The sequence below is a fragment of the Misgurnus anguillicaudatus genome, chromosome 17 (genome assembly GCF_027580225.2).
Source record: "Misgurnus anguillicaudatus chromosome 17, ASM2758022v2, whole genome shotgun sequence".
NCBI lineage: Eukaryota > Metazoa > Chordata > Actinopteri > Cypriniformes > Cobitidae > Misgurnus > Misgurnus anguillicaudatus.
In genome coordinates, this window is record NC_073353.2 from 17,263,766 (window position 1) to 17,286,077 (window position 22,312).

General features: G+C 39.0%; 1 protein-coding gene across 2 annotated transcripts in view; it reads left to right on the forward strand.

Annotated features, from left to right (window-relative positions):
* The first annotated feature begins 465 nt into the window (after nucleotides 1–465).
* Nucleotides 466–22,312, forward strand: part of thsd7ba (thrombospondin, type I, domain containing 7Ba) — a 346,688-nt gene continuing 324,841 nt past the window's right edge. The window contains exons 1-2 of one of the 2 annotated variants that reach the window (XM_055214506.2): nucleotides 466–684; nucleotides 3,739–3,835. The gene's annotated coding sequence lies outside the window, so the exon portion shown is untranslated. The remainder of the gene's footprint in view (nucleotides 685–3,738; nucleotides 3,836–22,312) is intronic. The other variant, XM_055214508.2, reaches the window with a different exon arrangement.

A 22,312-nucleotide genomic window follows, 5' to 3' on the forward strand; every position in this document is an offset into this window, starting at 1 on the left:
GGGGATGGTTTTAAATGGTTAAGGTAGCGTGTGATATGGTCTGCTGATCAAACCACTTCCTGCAACGAGGCAGAACAAACTGTACTTGGCTTTTTTTCTTTAAATTCACGCATTCCTCTTGCTGGAACTTGCATATGCACAAAATCACATCTGAGCTGTTTTGGTAGTAGTTCATGCCATGGTCATTCAGTGCATTTTTTGTTGCTGCTTCATTTTATATTTTGAGTGTGTTTACATTATTAATTTTAAATCCGGTATAAAGTTATGCATTTTGCAGTCAGTACAGACTACTAAGTAATTTTTATACACGTTTGAAACACAATGCGCTTTAGACAGTATTAGTAGGCTATATTAAATATGTATTAGTAGTAGTAGGAGGAGGCTGCTGCATCTTTATTGCAGCACTGAAAGAGTGAAAGTTCAATGATGTCCACGCACGAGGCCAATTAGGTTGATGCAGTCGCCACCTAGTGGTGAGGCTGATGTTTTGAAACTGAGTGAATCTGTATTTAAAGTAGGCATCGTTCCATTTTACTTTTTTAAATTAGTGTCACCTCGACTAACAAAATATGTTTTTTAATACTGAGTTTACCGAGGCCAAAATGTTTGTCTCAAACGCTGTGATGTGCTAATTTGGAAGGTCCAATCGAGTCATTTGTGTCGCATGGCTTTTATCCTGTCAAGGTAAGTTAACGTGATGTATGTGGCTAACAAAAGAGACCGGTTAGTAAAATGTTTTTTTAACTATCTAAATACTTTTGTTCATAAATATTTTGTTTATAAATGTTTAGTAGGGGTTGAAACACGTAGTTCATAGTCCTATGAAATAAGTACACATTTGAAGTAAATTTAGGGCCTACTTGGGCAAACAACTATACAGACAGAACTGTATAAAAACCCCATTGGATCAATTAAAGTAATGATAATATGATATAATATTTACAATATAAGAACATGTTTAAACAATTTTTAGGACAATAGTAGCCTATTTTGCAGAAGTATTTTTTAAATAACAGATTTCTGTACTACTATTGTGAATATAGCAAATACTGTATTTACTATTAACTATGGTAAGGTGCAAAAACACAAATTTATAGTCTAAATAATAAATTATACAACCGTTTTTTTCATGTTGGATATTTAGCTGTGCTTTGAATTGCTTTGTGTTAATTCATATACAGTTGAAAATATTTTTACAATTGAAAATGTGCCATAATAGGTTATTTATTAGCTTCTTTTATTGAGATCTAGCCCTTATAGACAAGTTTCCCGGGTGAAATAGGCGGGCCGCCATTATCACCAGTGAAACTTGTCTATAGACGGTTTCAGCAGTAACAACATAGACAAACAGCTTTCGTGGAACATGCGTAACTTCCGAAAAACTGAGCTAAGATTCAATAACAACAAAGTCCTTTTAAGTAGTTTATTTCTGATAACAAGCAAAATAAACAACAAGTAGATCACCATATTTCATAGCTAAAGTGTATAAAAAATGTGCATCCGAGGGTATGCATAGAGGGTCTATAGAGGGTATGCATTGGTCACTTTTCAACGTGACCACGCCAGAACTCACCCTGATTAATGGCAAACATTCAACAAAATTGCTGGTTTTCATAGCGACTAATGCGAAAATGCCAGTAAAATTGACTATTATCAACTTAAATTGAATTTAGTTGGACTTGATAGCAGAGGTGGACAATACTTAGTTACATTAGTTATATTTTCCAACCATCTGTGCTTTATTAGGGTGTTTGTATTGGGAAAAATGTTACTTCACAACATTAAAGCATATTAATATTGCATATTAAACTTTATTTAATACCTAATTACATTAAAATTGTGTACTTTTACTTGAGTAAAAGTATGTTAATGTACTTAAATATTAAATGTAAAATAAAAACTTTATGATAATATGCTTTGGAATGTATGTTTTCCAAAGAAAAACACGGATAAAATACAAATACTTGAAAAAAGTGTTTAAGTAGAAAGTAAAACCTCTGCTTGACAGTGACTCTAGCAACTTGTCAACCCACCTGTGATCTGTGAACGTTTGAATGAACGATCAATTTACTTCTCCTTTCGATGTTTCTTGGCAGTCTGTAAAATGATAGCTCCGAATTCTTGTTAATCTGTTAGTACAGTCTATTGCACAACAGCTTTTTCCCATTTAGACGCGTTTTCCCCATGTTTTTCCTGATTTCACGCTGTACTCAAGTGCTGCCGCTCTGTCTTTTGGCGCTCAGTGGGCGTAACCGCAGTCATTTTCGCCGAAGGTGACGTCACGTGCATACAGTGTGGCAACATGCCAGCTACGTTCATCTATAGTTTGTCATGAACTATATTGCCTACAGTACCAAATCAGTCAGGAGCGCCATGTGTTTCCCCTCCAGACAATAGAGTTTTATTCAGAAAGTATCTATTTTTTAATTAAACAACACATTAACCTTCATTGACAGTTTTGGAGTTTAGAATTGTGCTTCTTCATTCAGCGTTTTCTCAGCCTCCGGTTGGCACATATTAGGATTGTTTAAAGGTCATTAGACCCAATTCTCCATCGACTTAATGGAGAAAATAAATCCACTCTTATTTAGAAGACAACCGAGCGTCTTGATTGTGAGCGCTGCTTTTTCCTGTGTTAGTTTTCGTGTGAACAATGGGATTCATTTGCGTCAATCACGAAAGAACAAACACCAAAGCTTACAGGAAGTCATTTATTCAAACCTGCGGGTGTGAACTGTTCTCAAGTGCCTCTGTTTCTGAAGCACAATAAGAGCGCACTGATTAAAAAGTAAAAGAGTCAAAGAATCTGTACGATTTTAAGGCGCTAAGCACATGTGAAATGTTTAGCTGCTGGATGTGGGATGTTCTGCTTGGTTGCAGGTGTTTCTCAGTCATTAGAAAGTCATAAACCAGCGACGGTATGCTTGGTAATTTAGAAATACAAATTGAACATGCCTACGTTGCAGAGAAACATCAAGCAAGGCAAAGGAGCATGGCATAAAACAGATGTAACGAAACCGAGAGCAATAAAGAAAGCTCTCAAAATGGAAATGACTTGCACTCGGTATCTGAGGCAAGCTGCTGTTTAAACCCATCAGTTTCTTCTCGTCTCAGATGGTACTGATGGGATTGGGGGGAAAATGAAGGTACTTGATGTAATTTTCCACCGTGTTAGATTTTAAACAAAAACACAGAAAATCATCCATAGAGACTCGTAAAAGCATTTAACCTGCAGTTATGAAAATTAAATGGTGTTGGGAGGATTGGTGATGCATTGCCGTACGTACACGTTATGCTATTTGCATCTCGGTATATTTTTGCCATAATTTTTTCTCTTTATCTTAAATGCCCCATGTTTATAAGCTCATAATTGAGATGAAGCTCTCTCATTTGGAGTTGGATCCCTCGAGACGCCTTACAGGAGTATAATGACACCCCGCCACCATTATTATTAACCATGCGTTTACAGCAAGCAGCACTTAGCATTTGAATTAAACCATTGATCTCAATTGGTCCAGGTGGTTTGTCAGGTAAATGCGTTTACACAAATCAAAGCAAATGGATGATCGTTCCCCCTGCTGCCAGCGTGTCCGCCGGCCGCTACCCTTTTGTGGTTTGTTTAGTTAGAGCTCACAGAAGGACTTCAATTACCATGCCACCGCTGATATTAGTGCTTGAGACGACAGCTATTTCTCCTGCCATGCAATTTAAGTCGTTCTTTGTTTTATTTACAAACAGCCATAAAGCCACTAAATGGAGAATCAAATGATGGAGACACAGACGCGCGAGAGACGGCGGAGCATTAATCCGTGTGAGATGGAAATTTCTCTGACAGGTATGCCGACACCCTTCTAGTATTTTAATAAACAAACCGCCTCGCTTCCCGGGTAATGCGCCTCAGCTCTTCCTCTTCAATAAATGGCTTTAACTCTCTTATCTTTGGGCCTGGAAGAGCAGAGGGCGTTTAATTTTTATATACTAACATAAAAAAGTCTCTGCTTTGACAGCACTCTGGTTAAATATTTCCCTCGGCCATAGGTGAATTGCTAGAACTTTAATAGTGGTGCGGATTGGCGCGGGCAGGTCTGGGGACCGGGCGGTCCCAAGATAGTGAGACCAAATTGACAGGCCCGTCTATGTTGGCTCAGTCTTCATTTACAGCGAGATGATCTTTGCAGACCCTGGTGGCAGCCAATTTACTCTAGGACAGATGAATGTGGAGGGATATACGGAGACAATGTTTTCCCAAAATCCCTCTGGCATGTGCTGGGCAGATCAGAGACCTCTGCTACAGAAATGACATCTTATTTTCTTCATTGTTTGAGGAAATGTTGTATCAACGGTTTCAAAATTTGGTAATTCTGAGTCAAGTGATGCCTACTGTATGAGGTCATTATTTTCGACCCACTTTCGAGAAAGGTCAGTACAGTTCATTTGAGAATAGAAATGCTTTGATTTGAAATGTACAAAAGGACAACAGCGCTTTTAAAGGGACAGTTCACCCAAAGATGAAAATTATGTCATTATTTACTCCCCCTCTTGGTGTGAGTATGAGTTTCTTTATTCTGTTGAATACAAAAGAAGATATTATTTTGATAAATTATGGTAAGCACACAGTTCACCTTTGACTTCGGTAGTATTTGCTTTGTCTTACTATGGAAGTCAATAGGTACCATCAACTGTGTGGTTCTGTGTGATCTCAATATTCAATAATCAAGTTTCAAACTGTTCAGATTTGTAAAAATGTCGAACCGTAAAAAAGTTGGTATTGTACTATCCATGTTTATTTTGTAACCCTTTAGTCTCAGGGCGCATTCACAGTATCCAAAGCAAACAGCGGCCAAGTGAGTTTGACCCCCAAAGCCTAATTCGTTTGACTAGTGTGATCGCTCCGTACTGTGCGTCGGTTTGGTTAATCGGGTGCAGTTCACTTGGCTTCGGAATTCACAGTGGGAGCGCAAAAACCTGGCAAAGTGCAGTTTAAAGGTGAGATTTGAGTTGCGAGTCATTTAATAAACCCTTCTGATGTGTGCAGCACAGTTACGTTTATTGTCTGAGCAGCATAAATGATAAATCGAATAATCAATGCGTTAGATTTGAGAGATCACCACGTCCCAAATGGCTTGAAATAAAAAGCCACAAACTTGAAGGTGAAGTTGATTCTGAATCCATTTTTTAAACTCCAGTTAGTGTGCAAAATTACAACACTCAAAGTTCAATGCAATGGGAGATATTTGCTTTAAAGGCAGGGTATCTGATTTGATCCAGAAGCACTTATAGTTATGCTGGTTAAAAGTCTCCTCACATCCTGATAGCAATCACTATGTTAAGTTGTTTAAATGTATTTGTAGAAATTTATGTCATCTGTGAAAGGCGTAGGACCAAAAAAATTTCTAATCATAGGACCAATCATAGATCTCGGTTCGAACGGACTTTGCCTTTTTTGTCCCTCGCAAGCGTAATTTGAATGCCACCGCGCAGCCTGCTCACGCAGACACCATACGTCATCGGCGCGTTCACCTGCCCTCACCTCCCGTCTGTAAACAGAGGGAGAATGGCAAACTTTTTGGCTGAATTGAAAACCTGCACAGGAGCCACAAAACGAAAGACATCTTTTTTAAAACAACAACGGCAAAAACTGCCTGGATCAGCAAAAGCGTAAAAGCCCAAATTAACATCGGTAACTTTACTGCTTTACCACGAGATACAAACAGCTGCAGGAGGCAAAGGGTCTGAAAGGATTGTTGCACTGTTTATTTTGGTAAGGTAGGTACGCAATATGTTTGTATTGAGATGGATTCAGATATTCTACTTTGATGAAACATTGTGTTGCTTATGAAATTCGCGTTGGTTTACGGATTAGTGTAACGATAGTGTAACGATATAGTTACTACGTCTACACAACCAAACTAATTCTGATGTAAACCAGTTGTTTATGTTGGTTATTTTGGAAATGTTATTCATTTTGTGCTGCAAAGTTTTCTCACTGGTGAATGAGACACGAGATTTGGACGTCTGATCTGTGTGTGTTCATGTGTTTTGAAAGAGGCGTGACTTTTGATGGCGATTTGAATGGAGGGTGGGATCGTGATTTCATTGCTAGGTGGCTACCCTCAGCATTTTTTCAAAATTAGATACCCTACCTTTAACAGAAATCACTTCTAAAATCACTTCTGCCTACAACTAAGCCTCTTTCTGGGTTAGTGACATCACAAACCCCAAAATTTGCATAAACCCTGCCCCAGGTAACACGCAGCAAAGGGCACTTTTCGAAATAACTCATTACAACACACTGGAACAGCTAACCAATCTGAGCATATTGAGTATTCTGAGGGAGGGGCTTCATAGACCCAGGATCTAAACAGCCTTTTAGTCTAACCAGAATTAAGGTAAAGTATATGAAAAATTAACAAACAAGTTACAGTGTACCCCATAAACACAATCAAAACTCCTAACCCCCCCAACATTATTATGGGCTCCATTGTTCTCAGAAAGTGCTTTACTTCCCTTTTTTTTCTTCAAAACAATCGCATCCTAATGACGAAATCGGGCTCGGATCGAACAAAATACAGTGTGAGTGCAAGCTTGTGGGGGAGTGGGGACAATCGCAAGGCAACCATGCCAAGTTTTTGTGCCCTTACTGTACTTTGATATTTGTTGCCTATTGCGTAAACACAATCAGTTATCCACCGTATCTTCTGAGCTATGAAAGGACATTTACCAAAAACTGTCTGTTTTGGGTGGATATCTTGTTTCTGTCTTTTCTAGAATGAATGCAAATGCAAGTCTGTCACTCAAACTAGAAAACGTTCAAAGCCTATAGCAATCTGCAATGCCATATATTAGGTCAGCCTTAAAAGTTTTAAAAACTTTTTAAAGCAAAGAAGATACTTAAGAGCCAATATGACTTTTAACATAATTTATTTGTTGTTCTATGTTTTTACTGTTTTCAGTCACATAAGTTTCTGTATTTACGTCTTTTTTGACAAACTCCAGTGGGAAATAATGCATACAAACATGAACTTGAAATTCTAGCTAACAGCATGAATTCTCATTTTTAGACTGGCATCCCAGGAGAGGACAACACTGTCCAATTCATTTTACCCACAGACTTCCTAGCTGTCTGTAACAATTTAAATGTTTCCACAGTGCCTGAAGAAGCCCTCTGTGCTTTGGGCTTTGTTTTCTGTATTGTTAGATGTCAATCACACGGGCTGATCAGTATTCGGAATGATGACTCCTCCTCCGCTGGGTCTGATTTTTAGCTCCTGAGTCAATTACTTTTCATTTGTCTGCTCTGAATTGCTGAAGCCATGTTCAGCTGCGGTTCCTCACAGCTCGCCAGGCATGTGAGACGTTCAGAATTGATTTTGAATTGGGGTGGCAAATAGGATGTCGAATCTGATTTAAATTTCAATTGAAGTGCAATTAAAATTGATAGAAAATAAAAATGTAAGAAATTTTATTTGGCTAAGTGGTGGATATAAATAAAATTATCTATCTATCTATCTATCTATCTATCTATCTATCTATCTATCTATCTATCTATCTATCTATCTATCTATCTATCTATCTATCTATCTATCTATCTATCTATCTATCTATCTATCTATCTATCTATCTATCTATCTATCTATCTATCTATCTATCTATCTATCTATCCCACCCTACCCCACTCTGTCCATCAGTCTATCCGTCCATCAATCTATCCGTCCATCAATCTATCCGTCCATCTGTCCATCAGCCTGTCTGCCCATTTGTCTATTTTTCAGTCTGTCTGTCCGTCTGTCTGTCTATCTATCTATACATCTATCTATTCCAACCCACCCTAATGTCTGTCCCTCCATCCATCCATCCATCCATCCATCTATATGTGTGTCTGTATGTATGTCCGTCAGCTCGTCCGTCTGTCAGATCTATCAGTCCATCAGTCCTATCTATCTATCTGTCCCACCCTACCCCACTGTGTCCATCGGTCTATCCATCCATCAGTCTATCTGTCCATCAGTCTGTCTGTCCGTCCGTCTATCTATCCATCTATATGTGTGTCTGTATGTATGTCCGTCAGCTCGTCCGTCTGTCAGATCTATCAGTCCGTCAGTCCTATCTATCTATCTATCTATCTATCGATCTATCGATCTATCGATCTATTGATCTATCTATCGATCTATCGATCTATTGATCTATCTATCGATCTATCTATCCTACCCTACCCCACCCTGTCTGTCGGTCTATCCGTCTGTCCGTCCGTCTGTCTGTCCGTCTGTCTATTTTTCAGTCCGTCTGTCTGTCTATCTATCTATACATCTATCTATTCCAACCCACCCTAATGTCTGTCCGTCCATCCATCTATCCATCCATCCATCCATCTATATGTGTGTCTGTATGTATGTATGTCCGTCAGCTCGTCCGTCTGTCAGATCTATCAGTCTGTCAGTCCTATCTATCTATCGATCTATCGATCTATCTATCCCACCCTACCCCACCCTGTCCGTCCGTCTGTCCGTCCGTCTGTCTATTTTTCAGTCCGTCTGTCTGTCTGTCTATCTATCTATACATCTATCTATTTCAACCCACCCTAATGTCTGTCCGTCCATCCATCCATCTATCTATCCATCCATCCATCCATCTATATGTGTGTCTGTATGTATGTATGTATGTCCGTCAGCTCGTCCGTCTGTCAGATCTATCAGTCCTATCTATCTATTTGTCCCACCCTACCCCACTCTGTCCGTCTATAGACCCCTTCAAGGTTTGTAAACATTGAATGACTACCGCGTGCGCGCGCAGCACGGGGTCGAACTGTTCATACCATTTAGGCTTTATAATTTAATCTAACAGTGCTGAAAAATGATGACTTACCTCAAATGAAGTGAGCACTACAAACACAAGCCTCTTTGATATTTGCATTGTCCCAGTCTGCACGTTAATTGCTTGCAGACGCAGATGTTGTATTTTTTTGTTTTTGAGATTCTGCATGAATCGCGAAAACTTAACGGAAGACCTGGTGCGATTTTCACAACCCACGACGTAAGTAGGCATTTTTTACGATACCGAATAATACGCAACTCAATCTGCTGTAATGACTTTTCTGACCCCGACATGCGCAGTGGGAACAGCCTGTGACGTGAACCGTGAAGGGGTCTATTTTTCAGTCTTTCCGTCCGTCCATCTATCCATCTATATGTGTGTCTGTATGTATGTCCGTCAGCTCACCCGTCTGTCAGATCTATCAGTCCGTCAGTCCTATCTATCTATCTGTCCCACCCTACCCCACTCTGTCCATTGGTCTATCCATCCATCGGTCTATCTGTCCATCAGTTTGTCTGTCTGTCCTTTATTATTCTGTATGTCCGTCTGTCAGTCTGTCTGTCTGTCTGTCTATCTATCTATCTATCTATCTATCTGTTCCAACCCACCCTAATGTCTGTCTGTCTGTCTATCCATTTATCCATCTATATGTATGTCTGTCAGTTCGTCTGTCTGTCTGTCCATCAATCTGTCAGATCTATCTATCTGTCTGTCCTTCAGTCTGCCAGTCCATCCTATCTGTCTGTCTGTCCCACCCAACCCTAATGTCTGTCAGTCTGTCCATCAGTCTATCCCACCCCACCCTAAGATCTATTTGTCCATCGGTCTATCCGTCCATCGTTCTATCCGTCCATCGGTCTGTCCGTCTGTCTATCTATCTATAAAAAGGTACAAAAGCTGTCACTGTAAAAAGTACACATTTGTACCTAAATAGTGCATATTACTCAGTACCTTATAGGTACATATTGGTACCCCACTGGTACATTTTAGGACCTTTTAAGAGTACTGTCCCAGTGACAGCTTTTGTAACTTTTTCGGAGACTTTTGTATGTACATACTGGCAGTAGTTAAAAGGTTGCTTATGCTCTTTTTAAATAAGCAGTGGCCGCAGATCCATTTTCAGTTATAGACCTTAACCTTTTGGCAGGTTCACTTTATCAGTTACACCATCAGATTCTCGTCATTTCTCTCCAGGCTATGATCCACAGTATTAGCCCATGTCTCTATGCTAATAGTCTGTCATATTTTTAAATGGCAGCTATTTGTTAGGCAGGAAAGGTCTGAGTGATGATGTTTACAAATTCAGCAGGTAAGGCCTGAAATTATCGTCTATAAATCATGCAACGCAGCACTTCTGTTCCTTGAGATCATTCGATAAATGTGTCTGCCAACTTCGAGAGCAATTGTCCCTGCCAGAGGGAGAGATCCACACAGACTAGTCAGCTCTCTGTATTCTGAGAGGCCTTATAATTAATTTGGACAGCTTCCAGCAATCTGCTAGTGTCCCGGGCCGCTTCATTTCTTACCCGCGAGAGTGACGGATGAGACATGGCCAGATTGTCACTCCTCTGTATGAATTGCGAGCTCTGAAAAGCGAGCGTTAGCAAAGCCCTGTGCATCACTTTGACTCCTGGACAAATTTGACGAAACTCCATTCATTTGAAAATATATGCAAATGGCAGGCAATGGGGCTCTTCTTGAGCTGGTCCTTGTGGAACATGGTTAAAAGCTAAAGATTATTTTGATCCTCTGTCTGCCTCAGCAGTTTACTGTAACGACTGAGTGTCATGTTTAAGAGTTTATTAGAATTTGATTCAGGGTTTAAGTGAGGAACCGCATTGCGACTCAAATTTGTTTTTTTGATGACTGGTACTCCAAATCCACTAAATCCAAGTGATATATACATCTAAGGGTCTGTTTATACCTGGTCTTAAGATGCGTTTTGGTCAACTGGATCACAAGTGGACGAGAGAAGCATTTAAGTTTACACCTGCTATTTTAATCTGTCTCTTTTGTCTGCTTACGACCGCTTCGGTCTTGTTTACGAAGACGCTGGTCTGTGGGCTTTCGTTTAAACGCAAGCAGGAGAAATGATGGGTTTAAATTGACGCAAATTATGTGAGAGTCCACTGCTTGTGTTGTTAGTAAACATACTGCACAACATTTTGTACATGTATGTAAGAGCTTTCTCTGTCACTTTAGAGCAATCAATGAAATAAGCTTGTGTAACTTTCACACGCTCGCAACATGAAACAAAAATGAAAGAGGCAGAGAGCAACTGCTTTAGTTTTATTAATGATAGCCTAAAGATGGTGCTTAACACTAGGTTCACGGTAGAAGTCAGGACTGATGTAAAAACTTGTGCTCTGTACATTACATTAGGTCAATAGACAGAGAGTACACTCAGATTAAACTATAAAAGTTGTCACTGGGACAGTAAACTTTCAAAAAGGTACACCTTTGTACCCAAAAAGTGCATATTAGTACTTCAAAGGTACATATTGGCAGTTCAAAGATACAAATTTGGACCTAAATGGTACATATTAGGACCTTTTTTAAAGGTTACTGCCCCAGTGACAGCTTTGTACAGCTTTGTCAAGACCACATGCACGTCATCAACACCACCAAAGCAATCCAGTTGAATGTGCTTTCGACTACCTTTGAATGTTGTCGAAAGTGGACGAGCTGTCGAGCTCAAAACATTTCACACCTTGTTTACACGTATACTTATATATTTAGGGTCATCCACCTGTGATCGGGTCGACCAAAATGAATCTTAATACCAGGTGTAAACAGGCTATTAGGTATACAAACTCGCACAAAAACAAAATGATTCATGATCATTCTCAGATGTACATTTTGATAGCTTCCAGCTATCAGCCGCAAAACTTTATGCAACTCCTGCACGCTCGCTCCAACTAGGCTACGAGAGGCATCAACAAAGGTCGCGATGGTGGTGACGTGATGGGTCAAATGGCATATGTTGCACGTGTAATGGTAATTTAGACATACAAATATTGGACATATTTTCATTTGCACTACTACCCGCATGCACAGAGTTAACTATCCGCCCGCATCCCTGCTCGTGAATTTTAGGAATGTCACAATCCACCCATTTTAGACATTTTTATGCGGGAATCCACGGGTACCCGACCCGTTTCAGGACTCTGATCCAAGTTGTTTATGTCTTTCTTTGTTTTGTCAAGAAAAAAGTACGTTTTTGGAGGAAAACATTTTTTCAATTTAAAATACTTTATTGGACCCTAAAGGGTTGTGCACACCAAAACTTTTAAACGCTGTTTTTCAGCTTAGTGCCAGCTTTCTTCAGCTTAGCGCTTTGGTAGCTCTGATACGTCAGCTGTGAGACGTTTGGTTGCTGTGATACTTGTCCCGCCCCTCCGCTTTTCATCCAAAGTTGAACATTTTTCAACTCTCGGGGCTCAGCGCTGAGCACGGAAAAACCCCGGGCGCCGGTTTTCAGTGCGGAAGAAAACCGCTAGCTGCTGGCTTATTTAAAAAAAAAAAAAACGAGCTTCCATTGGAAACAACTCAAAACATGTGCCGGCCGCGGGCGTAAAACCTGTGTGCACACCCCCTAACAGTTTACAGTTTCAATGCAGTTTAAAATTGCAGTTTCAACGCAGGTTCAAAAGGCTCTAAACGATACCAAACGAGGCATAAGGGTCTTATCTAGCAAAACGATTGTCATTTATGGCAAAAAATAAGCACTTTTAAACCACAAAGTCTTGTCCTGCATTAGCCGTGTGACGTGCCAGCGCAACTTTGCATATTGCGTAAGCACGTCGAAAGGTTACGCGTCACCTATGTGAAACGCACATTTGCGGGCCATTTTAAACAATAAATTCACACAAAGACATTAATTAATATTAATCTACATACAACAAAGTTAGAATCAGGGTTTCCCGCAGAAAATGTGTTTGTTTAGGTGGTAGGGTTGTGCAGGTGGGCGGGCCGGGACGGGGCAATCAAAGGGGCGGGGCGTACACATCATGATGAAAATATTTTTATTTAAAACACTCAAATAAAACTCAATTTTGAAGAAACTATGACAGAGAATGAACACATACTAGATTATTAATGAATTAAATGTTTTAATCAACAGGCTAGTTATCCTCCAGACAGTGACGGAGCATATCTTTCTCTCATTTCGGCCATGTGGCGCGTGCTCGCTCGCGGTGTGAAGCGCGTCCACGCTATTCTCCGAGATGCAGTAATTTTTTTTTTGGACAACCTAGTTAAGGTGGTAGGGTATCCCTGCTTAGGTGGGCCGCCTGAACTGAAAAGTGCTGCGGGAATCCCTGAGAATGGTCCTCTTTCTCCACACTTGTAAACACTGGGGCGGTAGTTTCGCATACATCATTCGTGACCTTTCGATGTGCTTATGTAATGCGTGAGGTCGCGCTGGCGCATCACACGGCTGGTGCAAGACGAGAAAACTCCTTGTTCACTTGTGGTTTAAAAGTGCACATTTTTTATATTTTTCTTGCCGAAAATGACAGTCGTTTTGCTATATAATACCCTTGTGTCTCGTTTGGGATAATTTTAAACTGCATTGAAAACGTAAACTGTTGAGATCCAATAAAGTCTATTAAATTGAGAAAACTCCTAGAATGTTTTCCTCAAAAACTTAATTTCTTCTCGACTGAACAAAGAAAGACATCAACATTTTGGATAAATTATCGTGATTTATTTTTTAATGAAAGTAAAATATTCCTTTAATACGAAGTAACAACCACATTCTATTATCAAACTCTTTTACATTTTAGGTAATCACTGCATTAAAGAGCATTAAAGCTCTCCTGTACGAACAGATCCGTACTGGTAACTAGTTGTCTGTGACGTCACACTTGACTTTCTATCACTGTGTTGAGGTACAAAGCGCATACATTGCTTCATAAAGTTATGCACAGACGAACTTCTGACATCGCTCATTGACGCCACAGTGGAACAGCATCTCTTATAGACGTACACGACCGAGTGTTGCATTTGGTGCAACATGCAGATAAAATAGTGTTTTGTTGTGTATCACTGCACAGCACTCTTAGCAACATTAACATATGTGAACCATGCTGTTGCTGGGACTATTTTTTTCCAATGTAAGGAAGACTTTTATTGATTTTACTCCATAAAAGTTGTAAAATAATCACATATTTGTAATCGTTTTATAAAAGCAATGCGGTAGTGCTGTATCACCTCGTGTCGTGCCTCACCACACCCTCAGACATGAGTTATTCACAATACACTCAATCCTCTTGTACTTTATTGCTTACTCTGTATGAATGCTGTTTACTTGTCTTGTCGCAAATAGTATAAGCACCCCTTTGAAATTAATGAACCTATTCTTACTATTCATCACCTTTCTGACACAAGGATTGATCCTGTTTAAAATCATGTTAAATCATACCGCCGTGATGCACTCCCAAAAATATCAGCTCATAATCACATCCATCTCTCAGCAGGCTGTTTTAGCGTTAGTACCAAAGAGGAATTTGTGTCAGATTTTCTTCATTTACTGAAAGTGTCACAGAGTTGAATGCTCAGCTTGTTGGGATTATTATACAAGGCAAACTAGTGAGCCTCCACATGCACCCTATACCTTGTGCATGTTGCCTGGCAACACACTCCCGGATTCTTCAGAAGTAAAATCATGCACATTAGACATGCAGAAGCAACAGTAGCAAGATAATGAAAATAAGCCTTGTGTACTTGATTTTCCTTCACCCTTTTATTCCCCAGCAGGTGAAGTGCTGAGTATGCTGGAAAACTGTTTCAAACTGACATTTGCCAACATTTACTGCCACACCTTCAAGGCAGCACAATTTGATTTGAGATTGAATCAGTGAGGGTGCTTATAATTAGCAGTATGATTAAGAGCTTTAATTAGCTTGATCAGATGTTCCTCTTCTGTATGTTAATAAAGTTATCTTAGCTTCTGAAAAGAACAGCAGTGGTCTTCCAGTAAAGTAAAGTGTATAATTTTTCTTTTAATAAAGGCACTAAAAATATGCCCTTGTATTTTTATAAATAGTAATAGAAATGACAAAAATTTTTTATAGAGGTTTTTATAATTTTTTATATGAAATTATTAATTTTTTAGGTTGTAACATTTATTGCATTATGTGCATTACACATGTGTGCAATGTATTTTAGAGGTTTACTGTTGTTTACTGTTGGCTGTTTGCGGTATGGTGTTTTTGACTGTTCTGTGGTCAGTTGCACAATGCTTTAATCTGTATTTCTGCTGACTGGTTAAAGGACTAGTGAGATTCAATGGAGATGAATCACTCTTTTAAGTCTGACCGTTTTAACAAAAAGGTTGGGTTAGCCAAACAATCTGCAATTCATTCAGCTCAATCACGCTTTGAATCATGTTGAGTGGTTTCTTATTTAGTGAATGAGACTATTGCACAAAACAAAGGGCTAATAGAAAAGCTGGATGAAGTGAATGTATACCTAGAATCAATTGAAATAAAATCAGCAAGAGTCTTTAAGTTCAACCTAGAAATACATTGCAGCCTATCATGAAAATGTATTCAATATATATAAAGTATTTCCACACTCGAAATGTGACCTCTGCATTTAACACTTTTGAGTGAGTAGTGAATACATGGACACAAAGCAGTGGGCAGCTATCACAGCAGCACCCGCGGACCAATTGCAGAGCCGTGTCAAGAACACCTCAGTCACAATCGGAATTGAAACTCAGACCAATGACCTTTGACTCCCTAACCATTAGGCAACTTATGAGATGGTCCTCACTGCAGAACACAACATCTAGGGGGCGAGGTTGCATCCAGATCCAACTCCTCTCACTTTAGATACTTTGCTCCACCAGATGAACCAGCATATTTGCAATGTCACAGCCCGCAATTAGTTGCAACGCGTGGTCGCCAACATAGGGGTGTATATCGGCACCTTCATGACGATTCAATCCGATTCCGATTTCTTAGGTCAACGATTCGATTCTTTTCGATTCTTCAGAATTCCCCGTGATCCGATCCGATTCAATTCTAGATATTTTTTAGGGCTGTCAAAAGATAAAAAAATTTTATCTGTTCTAAATTTACCCTAATTTAACATTTTTCAAGTTTTTAATGCTCTAATCAACATGGATTTGGACAAATATTTATGCTATATGCAAATGTATGTTTACAACAGCCTGTTTACATTTTCAACAGAACCATCAGCCATAGTTTTATATTTAATTTTCCTTTAGAAGACCTTGTTCTTTCTCCATTTCTGTTTGCTGCTGCATCATGTGACCTGTGCTTGTAAATTGAGTTGGGATGAGCAAATTTTCTTAAATTAGTTAACATTTAACAAACATTTAACATCAAAAAACTTCAAAACAATGCATGATTTGTTGGAATCTGACAAAACATGACAGAACTACACCTGTTCACGCAAAGCAAAAACAATATCACTATGTGTTAAATTTATGTTTTTTTAATTTTGTTTAAATCTGACATTAAGACAGAGTCTGTCTGACAGACCACTTTAAGATGTAGACTAATGCAAGGGTTTAATATAGCCTAATGTTACACAACAGATACTTTTCCCTAAACAGTTAACCAAACATTCACTTCAGATATAACAGATTATATGTCATACCTTTTGACATTCTTGTCAAAACAGATATTTTTAAAACTGTAATTTTAAATGTCTATATCAGGGTCACGCACTCGCGCGTTTGTGTGCATGCGCGTCAGACAACAGCGTCTGAAAGATTGCTTTTGAGTCACTCTTAATAACTCTTTTAACATCAATCAGGTCCAAAACTTTATCTCTTTTAATAATTATTTTAACATCAAGCAATGTATTTTCTCTCATTTCTGCATGCTTTAAAAACGAAACCGAAAGTGAATGAAGACGCATCTTTGCTTTAGATTATGGATTTGGGACAGTATACACTTCTCATGAAACGTACAGATAAGGATTATTTTAGATGTTTAATGACCATTTAGAGCATTGGATTCGCTAGACGAGAGGTTAATGTTCTTATTTTTATGGAAACTTCCTACTCATCTAGACACCGCGGGTCACTTGCTGCGTCTCAATTCATCCAGCTGTGGGCTAGACAAAGGCTCAAACAGAAATTGCGTGTTGCGCTGACGGTTCCATAGCTTTTAAAAAACTTTGCAATGTGTGTGAACAACAGACTGTGAAACGTAAATAACGCGTGTGAAGCGGTGTGACATAGAAGTTAACAATGTGGTTAGTGAGCGCCACGCGCAGCTTAATAGTTGGTTGTACGCATATGTCTGAGCGAATGCTGAAAATAGACAGGCGGCAAAATAAACACATTAATAATCGATCCTCTTGCAGACGCATCGATGCATCGAATCGGCGCCTGTATAATCGATGCATCGATAAGAATCGATTAATCTTTACACCCCTACAACATTTGCTCTTATCAATAAAATTCTACTTTTGATTAATAATATAATCAAGATGAATAATTAAGTGTACCCCTGTAAGTAATGATCACAGTTAACTCTTTCACCGCCAGCGTTTTTTTTTTAAAAGTTGCCAGCCTGCTCCAGCGTTTTTCATGATTTTCACAAAAGTTTAATGCCTTCCAGAAAATGTTCTTCTTCAAATATATAAACATACAATATACCAAATGAAAGAACAGACCCTCTGCTTTTAAACAAAAAAAGTTTCACCCTACCTTCAGTAGTTCGTTTGTAATCAGCTTTTGAATATGGGTAGGTTTCTGCAAAAACACCACATTTTGAGCAAAAAGCTGAGATAATTCCATTTTTGTGACGGACTTTTCATAGAGATCCCATTCAGAGCGATCTTTAAAACAGACACGGACATGCAGCAGCTTGCCATAGGGCAATACTTCCGGTTTTAAAAAGTTGCCACCTAGTGGATAATAGTGGTATTGCAGAAAGACGGAAATACTCGTCATTGGCGGGGAAGCGTTTTCTCTTGATTGACGAGATATCATATCTCGTCAATGGCGGGGAAAGAGTTAAGTAGGGGATGCAGCCAGTTGTTATCCCGTGATAACGGGATTTATTTGCGATAACTGACTGGCTGTAATATATACAGAGAAAAATTTTACTAAAAGTTTCTTTTATTAGCTAATTTGTAAGCAAAGACGCGTTAAAAGAAGTTTAAAAAAGATGAACATTGTTTATTCATTTTTAAATTAAATCTCACATATGTGATTAATTATGCATATTTATACTGTATTGATTGCGGTTTTTCGGTTCTGTACGGTTCTTGTTGTTGTTTTTTCTTTTATTCGTTTAATCCACAATTTAGGATACAGTCTATACAAAATTGTTGTATCATCATGTAATCATGCACAAACTGAATTTGACTTGACGTTAAGCACATTATTGGAACCATCTCTAAGCAAAGCTAGGTGAAATTTTGATACAGCAAGAGAGAAGACAGTAGCCTCTTTCACACAGTAATTCCAGTAAATTTCCATGAATTTACCAGAATGAATTTACCAGTAAATACAAAAATATGTTGTTCACACACGCAGTGACGTTCCGTCTTTTTACCAGTAAGACATCATTCACACATCAGTTTCAAAATAACGGTAAATTCGGTGAGAAAGCGGAAGTTACCTGTGACGCGCAGCGAGCTCAGTGTTGTATTTGTAAACAATCCATGTCGTTCATAACCACGGTCCGTATTTTGTTGTCTTTACGTCTGTGGTAAACTCCAACAGTTGCGAAGTTGTCGTGACCAAACAACATTGTATTAGGCGACGTCAAACCAAAAAATGCGTCTTAAACAACAGTACTGTTTGCATATTAGGCTTGACAGAGGGTGTGCTGAGGACGTCGGAAATTCGGCAAGTAGATGGTAAGCTGTTTTAAACAACTTTGGTGAAGAAATGTGGACGTAAACTTCAGGTGTGCTCGACTTTCAAGCAGCGTGTGTGTGGACAGTCTGTAAACAGTGCGGGGCTAAACGCGTCATCTGTATTAAAACGTTGCCCGAAGCTGTCAGCGCTCTCTGATGTCGTCCGCTCTTAATGCCGGTAATGTATATTTTTGTTGAAACACACAAAGATTAAACTGAAGAATTAACTTGCATTTATCAAACTGCCAACCTCAGAGTAGCTCCTTGTTTCTAATCAACGCGTACACATGAGCGCGAGAGTGCGCGTGGCAAAAATGACGTCAAAGCGGTAGAGCAACAACCAGACCGTTTCAGCAGTACCAACATAAACAAGCGGCTGTCGTGATCCGCACGTAACTTCCGGTAAACTCCGCTAATAATAAATAACAACAAAGTACTTTAAACGTAGTTTATTTATATAACAAGCAAAAAAACAACACATAGATTACCTAGGAAACCAAAACATTTGTTATTTTCGATGAGGCATTTGTTCAAGAGATCAGTTTAGCAACTAGTCAGACCATTAAAAAAACGAAACCGGAAGTAAGGTTCGGATACAGACGTGTATCACGTGCGTCCGATGAAACCGTCTATAAGGCTGTTTACACTTGGCATTAAGATGCGTTTTCATTGATCGGATCACAAGTGGACTACGTTAATGCCAGGTGTAAAGAGTGTTCAAAATGTTTTGAGCTCGTCCACTTACGACCACTTTCAACCACATTCAGAGGTAGTCGAAAACCGTTTCGATCGTATTGCTTTTGTAGTGTAAACGCACATGTGGTTAAATGTGTTCGAACAGCCACACGCGACCGCTTTTTCTCCGCCCATTTATCTAATCCGAGGTACTGAGCACAATGTTTTACGTCTTTTCAGACTTCTGGCACGAACACACGGTGAACAGTGCTATTTTTAGCCTTTCATTGATAAAACTAAAGCGGCTGATCTCCGCAGTTTCATTTTTCAAGCGTGTGAAAGTTGCGCGATCCTATTTCATCAATTGGACTGAAATATCAGAGAAAGCTCTTACATATACACGTACAAAACACTGTGCAGCATGTTTACTTACAACTCAAGCAGTGGACTCTGACATAATATTAGTTTGCGTCCATATAAACTCATCATAACTTAAATGACAGCGGAGAGACTCGCCGACCATCTCGACAGACCACTCACTCGTATTCTGTGGTCGAAAGTGGACAAAAGAGATGGATTTAAATACCAGGTGTAAACGTAATGTGTCTCTCTCGTCCACTTGTGATCGATCGATGAAAACACATCTTAATACCAAGTGTAAACAGCCCCCATGACGCATCTTGTGGTAAAACTGGCGACCAATCAAAATGCAGCTGGAGGATCCAGCACCACCCCTGAATATGGATCCTGCCCCGCCAACTGCATCTGAATCCAACACTGCCCTATGATGTTGTATTTTGCAGTGAGGCGCTACTGCAGCACATAGTACTTAAGAAAAGCACCACCCTTGTCATGATCTTTCTTTGTGTTGGCATTATAGGGGTGTAGTCACATACCTCTTTGTACCCCAATATAAAATCTTGATCATGGTCTTTTTGGACATGGTCAAAATTTAGGTGCCATCAACACCACAGTTATTATAGTTTTGAACCTTTTCCCAACTGTCATTGATTCGGCAAACACATAATTTACGACAACAATTTTGTTGTGTTTGGCTGATCAGGATACTCACCGTTTCCATCCAGTTATTTGGTCTTATCTGCACTGATCATGTGGTTTTAATGGACTCTGATGCTTTCTATTCTATATGTCATATTTGCTTGCTGTCATCTTGTTTTCGAGATGAGAATACTTCATTAATTCTGTAATTCTGTATGTTCTTCAGTTAAAGCAAGAATTTGTGTTAGGTGTGAGTCAGGAGTGAGAGAAGCCTATGAGCAGATGAAATATTAAAATATTAACTCACAGTAGTGCCATGCAAAAATCAGACCTCTGTTCTGCATTAAGAAACTTCTTGAGCGAAAGCTCAGTGGTGCATATTCACCAGTTCACATTTTAAGTAAGGTACCATTAAAATAACTTTTAACAAGTCACTATTCAACTCTTATGGAGGTTTGGTGATGCCTACTGGTGAGCCCTTATCCTCCGTTTGAGAACTGCTGGTCAAGAGTAATGAACCACGGTTGCTGTTCTCGGAGGTATAACTTTTAGTATAACTTTTTGCTAAGCCAAAACAAAACTTTCAGCTACACAACCAAAAAAAAGAGACATTTGCCCACAGCAACAATCTTCCACATCACCTTTGACTACATTATACCGGACAGGCAGGGAATCCATTACTGTGTAGGGCCTGAGTTCTGTGTTTCACTCCAGAAAGCAAGCATCCACACACCAGCAGCTGCACGCCATGTACAATTTCCAGCTTTGTGCTTTTTGATGCAATTAAAATAAAATTACAATAAAAAGGCACAATGCTGTTGAAAAGATCTCAACGCCCCCAGCCCCCACCAATCTAAAACTCCCTGGATCCAAAACATTTTTTTTTAAATGAGCGGATCTGGCAAACTTTCAAATGGTTAAGTCAGGGCTCACCGTGCAGAGTTTCATCAGGCATTTATAGAGAGACAAGTGCGAACCAGTAGTCTTCATGCATTGCAGTATTAAAGATGGTTTGTAAAGCATATTGATAAATTGGAAACTTGCCATAAAGTCTTGCTTTACAAGTAGAGTCAGTGCATGCTTTTTGCTTTTAATGTGCACTCTATTGCTCGATTTGCCTTTATTATACTCTTAAAAAATAAAGGTGCTATAAATGATGCGTCCTATAAAGAACCTTGAACATCCGTGAAACCTTTCTGTTTTACAAACGGTTCTTTCTTTATACTGTATACTAAGGCTATGTTTACATTAATGTGTTTATCCTTTAAAACGCGTTACTTTTGCTACGTTTACGCCTTTCATTTACACTACACCAGCGTTTTCGACCCTCATAAACGGATTTGTTTGCAAACGCTGCAGACTCTGTTTTAGTTTGAGAACTCAGACGTTGTTCGTAGACGGAGTCTTATGTAAACGAACAGCTGATGTTAACGTGACAGCGCATCATTTTCAAAGTAAAAATTATTTTTATTCAGGTAAATGGAGGTTTGCAACGGAGGTTTTGACAAAAATAGTAAACATCTACCAACCAGCTATTATAAACGCTATATCAGATTGTTTTAACATGTATCCTTATAGATAATGTCTGTTTTATATTTATGTTTGAGTATTGTTGAGTTTGAATATTGTTGTAATGTGTTTATGTTTTGTTTAGTTAGCTTATTACGAAAGATAGACTGTAATTTTAAACGCCATATAGGGCGTTGTAAAGGCCAATATGAAGGGAGAATTGTAATGGGTCAGACATTATTTTCGAGTTTAATTTAAGTTTTGTTTGCTACTTTAAAATGAATTTCGTTTCATATCATTTGTCTCTTAATTTTAATCGATGTTTTGTTGATAAGTTTTGTGAATATAAATTAATAAAAACAAAACAATCAACGTCATATTAATATTTAATGCTCTTTTAGCCAATTGTGCTTTTTGCTATTTCTGTGTTGCCAGCAGAGGACGTGCACACTTATAAAAATTAACG